We start from the raw sequence: 10,638 nt of genomic DNA on the forward strand, positions 1-10,638 counted from the left end.
TTTTGGTTAAAAATTGGAAATTTTCTCTCTGTTTGTTTTTTGTCAAAATACGTCTAGAAAATAATGTCTGATGATCATCAAAAATCAAGCCCTCAGCCAATCAAAGGTGCTAGCAACGTTTTCTCTTGCAACAAATTTTTCAGCCTGTATAAATTTTTGTCCAAAGTCAGTCAGCCAGTCAGCTCTGCATTCGGTCAGTCACTCAGCCAGTTAGTCAACCAGTCAGCTAGTTAGTCAGTCAGTCTATCAGCCAGTCAGCTAGTCAGTCAAACAGTCAGAAAATTAGTCAACCAGTCAATCAGTCAGCCAGTTAGTCACTCAGTCAATTAGTCAGCCAGTTACTCACTCAGTCAGTCTGCTAGTCAACCAGTCAGTACGTTAGTCAGTCAGCCAGCCAGTTAGACAGTCAGTCAATCAGCTAGTCAACCAGTCAATCAGTTAGTGAGCAAGTTAGTCAGTTAGTCAACCAGTCAATTAGTTAGTCAGTCAGTCAATCAGTCAGTCAGTCAGTCAGTCAGTCAGTCAGTGTGTCAGTCACTTTGTTTTTCGGTTAAGTGGTCATTGAAATAATGTTTGACGATCATGTAGTTAACGAAAAAGCCCATCAAGACTAAAAAAATATTGATTTTACATAGTTGACATACTGCGATCTTTTTTAAAGTATTGGAGAAAAATCGGAAATTTCCCTTTTGTTTGTTTGTTTGTTTGTTTTTTTTAACAAAATAAGCCTAAAAATAATGTCTCAGGATCATCTTGTCAGAAAACAAGCCCTAAAATACTATAAAAAATGGATTTTAAAAAGTAGCAATATTGGGATTTTTTCAGAAGGGTTAACCCATGATTTTGGTCAAAAAATGAAATTTTATCTTTGGACAAAATAGGCCCGGAAATAATGTTTTGATGATCATTGAGGTAGAAAACAAGCCCTCCTAGACTGTAAAAATATGGATTTTACATAGACGCCACATTGGTTTTTTTTCAAAGGGGGTAACCCATGATTTTGGTCAAAACATGGAAATTTTATCTTTGTATGTTTTTGTATAAATGGCACTTGAAATAATGTTTGACGATCATTGAGGTAGAACACAAGCCCTCATTGACTATAAATATTTGGCTATTACAAAGTCACCATACTTAGATTTTGCAGTTGACCCAAGATTTTGGTTAAAAATTGGAAATTTCCTCTTTGTTTGTGTTTTGTCAAAATACGTCTAGAAATAATGTCTGATGATCATCAAAAATCAAGCCCTCAGCCAATCAAAGGTGCTAGCAACGCTTTCTCTTGCAACAAATTTTTCAGCCTGTATAAATTTTTGTCTAAAGTCAGTCAGCTCTGCATTCAGTCAGTCACTCAGCCAGTTAGTCAACCAGTCAGCTAGTTAGTCAGTCAGTCTATCAGCCAGTCAGCCAGTCAGTCAAACAGTCAGAAAGTTAGTCAACCAGTCAATCTGTTAGTCAGTCAGTCAATCAGTCAGCCAGTTAGTCACTCAGTCAATCAGTCAGCCAGTTACTCACTCAGTCAGTCTGCTAGTCAACCAGTCAGTACGTTAGTCAGTCAGCCAGCCAGCCAGTTAGACAGTCAGTCAATCAGTTAGTCAACCAGTCAATCAGTTAGTCAGCCAGTCAGTCAGTTAGTCAACCAGTCAATTAGTTAGTCAGTCAGTCAATCAGTCAGTCAGTCAGTCAGTCAGTCAGTGTGTCAGTCATTTTGTTTTTTGGTTAAATGGGCATTGAAATAATGTTTGACGATCATGTAGTTAACGAAAAAGCCCATCAAGACTAAAAAAATATTGATTATACATAGTTGTCATACTGAGATCTTTTTTGAAGTATTGGAGAAAAATCGGAAATTTTCGTTTTTGTTTGTTTGTTTGTTTTTTTTTTAACGAAATAAACCTAAAAATAATGTCTCATGATCATCTTGTCAGAAAACAAGCCCTAAAATACTATAAAAAATGGATTTTACACAGTGGCAATATTGGGATTTTTTTCAGAAGGATTTACCCATGATTCTCGTCAAAAAATGAAAATTTTATCTTGGTTTGTTTTTGGACAAAATAGGCCTTGAAAAAGTGTTTTGAGATCTTTGAGGAAGAAAACAAGCCCTCCTAGACTATAAAAAAATATGACTTTTCATAGACGCCACATTGGGGTTAACCGATGATTTTGGTCAAAACATGGAAATTTTATCTTTGTATGTTTTTGTATAAATGGTCCTTGAAATAATGTTTGAGGATCATTGAGTTAGAAAACAAGTCCTCTTTGACTATAAAAATTGGGCTATTACAAAGTCGCCATACTGAGATTTTTTCAAAGGAGTTAACCCAAGATTTTGCTTAAAAATTGTTTTTTTTTTGCCAAAATAAGTCTAGAAATAATGTCTGATGATCATTTAGTTAAAAGTCAAGCCAATCAAAGGTGCTAGCAACGTTTTCTCTTTCAACAAATTATTCAGCCTGTATACATTTTTATCAGTCAGCCAGTCAGCTATGGATTCAGTCAGTCAGCAAGTCAGTCAGTCAGTCAGTCAGCCAGTAAGTCAGCCAGTCACCTAGTTAGTCAGTCAGTCTGTCAGTCAGTCAGCCAGTCAGTCAATCAGCCAGACAGTCAGTCAGTCAGTCAGCCATTTAGTCAACCAGTCAATCTGTTAGTCAGTCAGTCAACCAGTCAGTCTGTCAATCAGTCAGCCGGTTAGTCACTCAGTCAGTCAGTTAGTCAACCAGTCAGTCTGTTGGTCAGTCAGCAAGCAAGTTAGTCAGTCAGTCAATCAGCAAGTCAGTCAGTCAGCCAACCAGTTAGTCTTTTAGGCAGTCTGTCTGTCAGTCACTCACTCACTCAGTCAGCAAGTTAGTCAACCAGTCAATCAGTTAGTCAACTAGTCAGTCAACCAGTCAGTCAGGTAGTTAGTCCATCACTCAGTCAGCCAGCCAGTCAGTTAGTCAGTCGTTCAGTTAGTCTCAGTCAGTAAGTCAGTTAGTCAGTTAGCCAGTAAGTGAGTTGGTCAGCTAGTCAGTCATTCAGCCAGTAAGTCAGTCGGTCAGCCAGTCAGTCACTAAGCCAGTCAGTGAGCCAGTCAGCCATCAATGAACAAGACTGTCAATAACTGATGCTGACTGTATAAGCCATAACGTAGATTGCATGTCTGATCTCACCTACAGTCAGTTTTACATCTTTTTATCCTCCATGTGAAAATCAAACCATGAGAACTTTGAACAAAGTTCTATACACAGTGCTAACAAAGTTTAAAATTTGAAGTAGTTTTCAAATTTCAAATTTTAAACTTTGTTATGGATGATATTTTATTTATCCATCTATTTTAATATTTTAACAAAGTTGTTGTTTGATTAAGTGCTAGGCTCGACAATTTCTTTGCCTACAATTCTGGAGTTGTGGAGTTCAGAGACTGCCATTTTGAGTTGGAGATTTTCTTTTCAGAAACACTCTTAACTTAATTTATGGCTTTTTGTTGTTATCCTTTTTCAAAACCTTTTAAGTGCAATGTAGTGTACATTGTATGTAAGGATTTTTGAACGAGAAAATGACTTGACTGAATAGTGATATGAAACTTCAATGCACATCAGTGTATATGTAAGCTTGCAGTACATTATTTGTCCCTTTTTGGCCAAATTAAAATCTTTTTTTCCAAAACGTTTCCTGTTTCAGCCAAACTATCTCCAAATTAATTTTGCTGACACAATGATTGTGAACTTAAATTAAAAGGTTGGCAAATAATTGGGTCATTGACAATGTGGTTCTTTGACAATGACTTTGCAATGTAATTTTGCACATGAAGGTGATGTAAAACTGCTGTAAACTAGCAGAACTTAGCTCATATCTATAACATAACTGTGGCAAAACTGATCAAAAGAAAACTAATACTTATCCAGGAATAAAATGCTAAATCTATTTGGCATGATTAATTTTCAAGCCAAATTTTTAGACACAATAAACTAGGATTATAAAATTGAATTTTTATGTGCATTTTCAAAGTATAATTTATTATAAATTAGCAGTGTTTATTCAACAGCTACAATGGGTTGTAGGTTGAGTGACATCCACTTAAGTTGCTCAAATTATGCTTAGTTGTCAAGATGCAAACAGTACTGGTTTGAAAGTTTTCATTCATTTTGTGAAGATCGTGAATTGGATGGCTTCTTGAGCTTCAAACACAGACTGTTATTTTCTAAATTAATGGTTTAGGGTCTGGTCAATTTTAACAAATGCATTTACCCATCAAATGTTCTGAGAGTAAATAGATCCAATCACTTTTTATCAATTAACTGCTCTGAGTTGAAGTTCTAGATTTTGTTCAAAAACTTACTTTTTGGAAATTTTTACGCAAACATAATTTGTTTTGGAAACCAACTTCTACATAACAAATTAAGTGGAATTGACTTTGGTTGCACAGGAGAAATCATGAGAAGTTGAAACTTTTACCTTTTACCTTTTACTTACTAAATTTCAACAAAATTGTATCAATTAATCTTGTGGCAGAAAAAAAGTGCACAAAGGAAACTCCAAACACATTGAATCATGAAAATGATGCAGTAAACTACTGAGTGTACGCACACAAACCGACCCCTTAAAGATAATCCTCTATTGTTAACTCCCTTAAAATGCATCTGCATGCATTTTAATGTAATGTCCTGGATAAGATTAGTAACTCTCTTTTGAACAAGCCAGCCACAATTTATTTATCTGGTTCACTCAAGAGCTGGATTACAAAGTAAACTATGCAGCCCTTACGGTACTGAAGAAAACCTCTGTATTATCCTAAACATCAAAGACTTGATCCAGTCTGTTTGTGGCATGTGCATCTGACCTGGAGGAAAAAAATCACAAATGTACATAAGCAACAGGATAAAACTATATAAAGTCAGGGGTCTCAAGTAGCCAGCTGGTTAAAATAGAGACTGTATAAAACTGTATCAACAAGGAGCCTGTAAGTCCCCCTTTTCTAGGGTGGTCTTCTTCTTGGGACATGCTTCCCCAGAAAATCTTGAAATTTTAAAGCACTAAACTTTCTTTTTCTGATTGTTGGTGCTTATTGAAACATTACTTACAGTGGAACCTCTGTTCAGGGGACACCCTCACAACTGAGAAAAGTGTCGGGACTGTCCCAATAATTGACCAACAATGCATTTATTCAAGTTCTAGAATCTGCTGCAGTTACTATTTTTTAAGCAGCTAAATACACAGTTACACATGTAACGTTTCTCTGACAAATTGTTGCATTGTTGTTCCTACAAGTCATGACAAGTGCAGTACATCAATTTTAATTTAAGTGAGATTATTATTGTTCATGTTGTGAAAGCTGCAATCATTGTGATCAGTGTATACTTTAACCCTTGTGTTGGTCAGTCACATTCTGAGTACTAAGGTGTCCCATGAATGGAGGTAAAACCTGGGATTCAGGACTAAGAAAAAGTGTCCCTTTCCCCTGAATAGAGGTGTCCCTTCAACAGAGCTAACAGATAAAAAGATTATGTGAATATTTGTCGGGGCCAAATTTTTGCATCCCCTGGATGGAGGTGTCCCTTGAAGAGAGGTGTCTTAAAGAAGAGGTTCCACTTACGACCTTAAGACCTTAATACCCTAAAAGAAGTGACTACAGATGATCAGAGATGCCCAATTTAACTGGGATACATCCCTTATCAAAATGCCACCCAATTTACTAGTTACATTCTATTTTGCTATGCTAGTAGTATTACCAATGAAGGTTTACAAACCAACCTAGTGACTTGTCATCTCGTTCCTGTGGTAATGACGTCCTTTAATACAGCTGCCTCTCTATTGTTGGAGCCACTCATAAACATGCATCTAACAATCTGCCACACCCTGTTGAAATCAAAATTTTGATAGTGTGGCTCATAAATACAACTTATTTCCTACGCATTTCAAAAAAAATTGAACTTGATCCTGGGATCATTTGAAAACTAGTAACTTGCAGCAGATAACTTCAAAAAAATACTGACAACCTCAATGGGTCAATACCTGAGCCTGCAATACGGTCAGGTGATACTGGTCACCGGAAACCCTGTTTTGATAGCTGTCAATTTATCACAACATGGATGTGCAATATCAGGTTGCACCTGGGCTCCCAAACTAGCTAGAAAGTGTGAGATGGATGGTTGGGCTGTTGGTGTTTGGTCACGTGATAACCAAACTTTCTCAGATGGATAAGACTCTGTAACACTAACCTAAGATACACGTACATGTACGTCTGTCTGCATCCAGTGTCATACAACTCCAACCACGTACATGTAGGAACCAATTCTTATCTGTTAGATTCAAAGAACAAAATGAAACAGTTTACATACAGTGTACATGTAAGAAACTTATTATCAAACACAATGCACAAGGAAGTTTGGATCACTACATGTTTCTGGGCCAGAACTGCTCACCTACCCCTCCTGCACTAAGCCAACATTTTGCCCTTTAGTGAAAAGTAAGTGTTAATGTTGTCCTAGGGGAGGGGTAGGTTTAATTTTAATAGAAAAGGCCCTGAAAATAGGTTCAGTCAGCTGGTTACTTATTTCAACATTCATCAAACCTTTAACTTTAAAACAAAACAGCCCAGGGCAATCAATTACTCATCATGCAGTTTCTCCAATGATTTTTATATTTAATTACTAGTTATAGCTACCACTAAGTGCCAACGAGCAAAGATTTCCGGAGCAGTGGCAGCCACAGACAGCTTTTTCGCCCTTATTGGGGCCCACCAGCGTGGCACAGCCATTCGGTTAAAGAACGGGGAAAACCCGCATCTCAAAGACCCCTTACTGCTGAAAAGCAGTCAATCAAGTGCCAGCTCTACACAACACATGAGGGAGTTGTTGGTTGGGAACTGCACAGCAGTTCCACCACGACATGCATGGGGAAGGTGGATCACAAATCACCAGTAAATCAAAGCAAGGGGCACACATACACCAACCCACGGCCTAGCCATTACCTCATGCATGCGCACAACCTTATCATGCTGGTGGGCAGCCATGGGCAGCGGTTTTGCCCATACTGGGGCTTAACAGCATGGCATGGCCATCGGTCAGTCACCGGGAAAACGTTGAACAAAGACCCTTTACTGCAGAGGCGAGTCCTTTACAGTGTAAGTGCCAGTTCCACACAACATATGTGGGAGCTGTTGGCTGGAAACCACACTGCAGCTCTACCACAACATGTGCGGGAAAGGCAGATCACAGGTTTGGTGTATGTGTGCCCGTTACTTTAATTTGTCTTTTGAAAATAGTGAACTAAACTGTTCTACTATATAAAGAATTTGAAATCCCGCCTTTATGCAGCAAATTTTTCGAGATATTGAAGTTCGTGTTTTTGTCCGAAGTTGCAGACAAGTCATTTTGTGTAAAATTTAGTGGTCTTATAAGCAAACTTAAAATCCTCAAAAAATCATATAAAAGTCTGCGAATATTCAACGTACAGACTCTTTTTAAAGCTAACAAAATTTATGGTGTGCCAATGAGGCCTTCAGAATAATTATTATTATTTTGCTTCAAAGACACAAAAAATTTTGCCGCATTATTATTTTTCTTAGTGGCATGCAATAAAACAATTCCAGTGGGGAAATGCAACAGATATCCCATAGGATGAAAATGATCCACCCGACGATTGGTTGAAGACGGATGAGCACGGGGCTCACAAACACACACACGGCTCGTAGATTCTCTGATCTGTATCACCTGTTCGCTCAAAAGCGATGCATTCTCTGTCCTGCATTACGTCATGGTTGCCTTACATTACCCTATGTTTCATCAATTCAAGATTTTTTCTGCCCCTGGAACAATCGCGAGGCTGCTCATTGGTAATGAAGTCACCATAATAATTATGGTGACTTTATTCTGTACATTGTAGCAAGACAGGTTGCCAGATGTCCTCTGATGGTTTCAATTACGGTACAGATCAGATGCGTGTTAAAGTTCATAACTATTCTTTTACAGTAATACTGTAATACTAACCTGAGATATCTGCTCTCAGGGTACCATGTCTTCGCGCAAACCTCACCACTTTACAGATGAAGGAACTATAAATGCCAAAAGCCTATAAAAAATGGACAAAATATAACAGTAAGGCAAAATGTCGCAGAAAAGCTCCTAATTAACTATCAAAAGTACTTTAAGGGCACTGAATGTCAAGAACATTTCTGTTTTAGGTCAATTCTCTGCTTATCTCATTATACTCCTTGGCCCCGTTCCTCAAATGTAAATGTAAATATCTTATTATCCACTCTCCACAGGGCTTTTTAGGGATAATTTACAACACTGGTTGGGGGACTTTGCCAGACTGCTTAAGGTGCAGTTTACAAGTACTGAAGGAATGAGTGATGATGCCCCCATACATAAGTGTGAAAGTGAGATAGCCCACTACACCGGGCACTACGTGCCCTACTCTTTACGAAAAGAAGCTTATAAGAAGCTTGTAACCTTCAAAAGAAGGTTACATTGTAAGTTTAACCCAAGTTTATGATGCAAGCATGAAAGCGAAGCTTAACAGTCCAGAATATCCCTAAATTTAAGGACAGTTGTGACATCATGGAGATATTGTTCTCGAGTAAAATGGCGTATAGATTACCTAAACGACCACAGTCACCGTTTCGAGGCTCTCAGGCATATTTTTAAGACTTTTCATGTGGCATAACATTAATTTTTTTTTAAGTGGACGGCGTATCGGGAGCCATATTGGAAGTGTCTCATGAAATATTCGGCACATTTTGTGGCTTAATTATTTCTACTTTTAACAATGCAATGTAGGCAAGATTTTGGTTGGTTTTCAAGGTAGGTGAACAAGTATCTATTATTTTTTCGATTCACAGATTTTTTACGAAGTTCTAGATATTTTGCCTTGACTGTCATATTGATTAACTCTTATCATGTTGAATGTGGGGATGGTAGACAACCTAAAATTTTGGTAGACAATTTTTGAATTCTGAGGTCCAAAACACGTACGCATTCCACTCCCGGGTTTCACGCAGAGCCGTGTTATTACTTTTTTTCGCATTGGTACGAGCCTTTGCATTTTTTCTTTTCAAGGCTAAAACAACTTTATTAGTCTTATGGATATTCACGTCCAACATCTCGCCTCACTTTGCCGCATTTGCGGGAATAAAATTGAAGATCCTAAGCCCAAGGTAGATATCATTACTAACCACTTTGTTTCTGAAATTCACTAAATCTGGAGAGATTTATTGTTGTTGGATTCTCCAAATGTTCATCCACAGTTAAAAAATAGTCAAAGAAGGCTGCAAGTTTCAACTGTAAATGATGTATTTTGCTACTCATTGAACATGCACTGATTATCTGGGATAAAATTAAAACATTGCAGGTACAACAGCAAGCAAAGAAAGCACCAGATGTGTGAAGTCAACATGAAACAACCCAAAAAAACAAAAAAGGAAAAATAATAAATTTGTACTATTTTTTATTCTTGTTATGATGACTGGTTCTTTGATTCTTGTCCCGTAGAAGTTATTAGGTAGTACCAATCCTGTTTTGTACGATCTCAACAAAAAATAATTTATTTTCACACTCTCTCTACGGCTATTTTTAAACGGGACCAGTTTGCTTCTACCAAAAGCTTGCAAGCCATGCCAGTGAAGCAACGACCTCTGCGATCGGTCCGGAATCAGTTCGAACACCCCAATGATTTCCTGCAATGAATACTACTCTTATTCTCTTACATGGAATGTTCTCTTTGAAATATTAAATGTGAAACCTAGATGAGTACTGTGAGCTCGTCTTAAAATCTGTCCGACTCCATCCACTGATGTGAAAATTTTTCATCACTGGGGCAATGTTTTGATAAAGACAAACGTGCCTTCTCGTGATCATTGGTTGAAAAGTGTCGCGTGACCAGTTAGCCCTGTCCTTAAATTTTGGGATATTTTGGACTGCTTAAGGGCTACATCACAATTAAACTGTAGAAAGTGGCAGAAGCACACACTTCAACTAGGGCAAAAATAGTTCTTACAAAATAAATGCAATGCTGGGCTGCTGTGCTTTGTAATAATCATTCCAATTATAGGAGCATTGAGAAAAGACCATGCAAAATTTCATGCAAAGAACAATGTTTACTGCTATACTGAAACACACTTCAACATTGAAGAGAATGCCTGCCTCCAGTGGAATGCTACAAGACAGTGTTTAGACTAAATGGCCTAGACTTTAATGGCTACTTCGAGGGCTGTAAAAGTGAAAACACTAGAGCCAACCGTCCACACAAGATGCAAATGAAATCTCCTAAAGCTAAGTCCCTTAAGTACTCCTTCTTTGTGAAAATCATCAAAGACTGCAACAATCTACCAAACCACCTCTTTAATGATGAAATTGGACTGTCCAACTTTTTAAGTACGCAAAATGGGGATATTTCTTCAATCACTGACGAATCACAGAAGTGCTGATTGGGTGAGCCACTTGTCGGGTCTGCCCGGTTTTTTTCCCCAAGAAAATTTTGAAATCAGAAAAGCTCTGAAAAGCTATTTCTAGTGTTTTGAGAGGACAATTTTGTCTAAAATGTTCGCTAAATCGCACAAATCGATTGCCATTCTTTGCCTAATTTTATTTTCACGTATAACTACTCGTTTTTAATTAATATTTTGCATGTGCGGTTTTAAAGTTTTCTGGACATCAT

The 10,638-nt window shown here is 37.7% G+C and overlaps 1 long non-coding RNA gene across 1 annotated transcript; it reads right to left on the reverse strand.

The window, feature by feature from the left end:
• Positions 1 to 4,570: 4,570 nt before the first annotated feature.
• On the reverse strand, positions 4,571 to 8,039 carry LOC140946977 (uncharacterized). The gene is made up of 4 exons (XR_012166895.1): positions 7,971 to 8,039; positions 6,201 to 6,281; positions 5,734 to 5,838; positions 4,571 to 4,822 (listed from the first exon to the last, which is right to left on the reverse strand). It is a non-coding gene; the product is annotated as an uncharacterized lncRNA (long non-coding RNA).
• Positions 8,040 to 10,638: the final 2,599 nt, after the last annotated feature.

This window comes from Porites lutea, chromosome 8, assembly GCF_958299795.1.
Source record: "Porites lutea chromosome 8, jaPorLute2.1, whole genome shotgun sequence".
Lineage (NCBI taxonomy): Eukaryota > Metazoa > Cnidaria > Anthozoa > Scleractinia > Poritidae > Porites > Porites lutea.